The sequence below is a fragment of the Staurois parvus genome, unplaced genomic scaffold, assembly GCF_062004578.1.
Source record: "Staurois parvus isolate SC_StPar_1 unplaced genomic scaffold, SC_StPar_1.0 ptg000097l, whole genome shotgun sequence".
NCBI lineage: Eukaryota > Metazoa > Chordata > Amphibia > Anura > Ranidae > Staurois > Staurois parvus.
The window spans coordinates 1-1351 of NW_028317893.1; positions in this window are offsets into that span (position 1 = coordinate 1).

The following is a 1351-nucleotide window of genomic DNA, read 5'->3' on the forward strand; positions in this document are numbered from 1 at the left end:
TTCTTCTTCTTTTCATGCTTCTTTTCATTCTTCTCATTCTTCTTTTCATTCTTCTTTTCATTCTTCTTCTCATTCTTCTTCTTCTTCTTTTCATTCTTCTTTTCATTTCTCTTCTCATTCTTCTTTTCATTCTTCTTCTTTTCATTCTTCTTTTCATTCTTCTTTTCATTCTTCTTTTCATTCTTCTTCTCATTCTTTTCATTCTTCTTTTCATTCTTCTTTTCATTCTTCTTCTCATTCTTTTCATTCTTCTTTTCATTCTTCTCATTCTTCTTTTCATTCTTCTTCTTTTCATTCTTCTTTTCATTCTTCTTTTCATTCTTCTTCTCATTCTTCTTTTCATTCTTCTTCTTCTTCTTTTCATTCTTCTTTTCATTCTTCTCATTCTTCTTCTCATTCTTCTTTTCATTCTTCTTCTTTTCATTCTTCTTCTGCTTCTTTTCATTCTTCTTCTTCTTCTTTTCATTCTTCTTTTCATTCTTCTTCTCATTCTTCTTCTCATTCTTTTCATTCTTCTTTTCATTCTTCTTTCATTCTTCTTCTCATTCTTCTTTTCATTCTTCTTCTTTTCATTCTTCTTCTTCTTTTCATTCTTCTTTTCATTCTTCTTCTCATTCTTTTCATTCTTCTTTTCATTCTTCTTTTCATTCTTCTTCTTTTCATTCTTTTCTTCTTCTTTTCATTCTTCTTCTTCTTCTTTTCATTCTTCTCATTCTTCTTTTCATTCTTCTTCTCATTCTTCTTCTTCTTCTTTTCATTCTTCTTTTCATTCTTCTTCTCATTCTTCTTTTCATTCTTCTTCTTTTCATTCTTCTTCTTCTTCTTCTTTTCATTCTTCTTCTTTTCATTCTTCTTCTTTTCATTCTTCTTCTTCTTTTCATTCTTCTTTTCATTCTTCTTCTTCTTTTCATTCTTCTTCTTCTTCTTTTCATTCATCTTCTTCTTTTCATTCTTCTTCTTCTTCTTTTCATTCTTCTTCTTCTTTTCATTCTTCTTCTACTTCTTTTCATTCTTCTTCTTCTTCTTTTCATTCTTCTTTTCATTCTTCTTCTCATTCTACTTCTCATTCTTCTACTCATTCTTCTTCTTCTTCTTTCATTCTTCTTTTCATTCTTCTTTTCATTCTTCTTCTGCTTCTTTTCATTCTTCTCATTCTTCTTTTCATTCTTCTTTTCATTCTTCTTCTTCTTTTCATTCTTCTTTTCATTCTTCTTTTCATTCTTCTTCTCATTCTTCTTTTCATTCTTCTTCTTCTTTTCATTCTTCTTTTCATTCTTCTCATTCTTCTTTTCATTCTTCTTCTCATTCTTCTTTTCATTCTTCTTCTTTTCATTCTTCTTCTTCTTCTTCT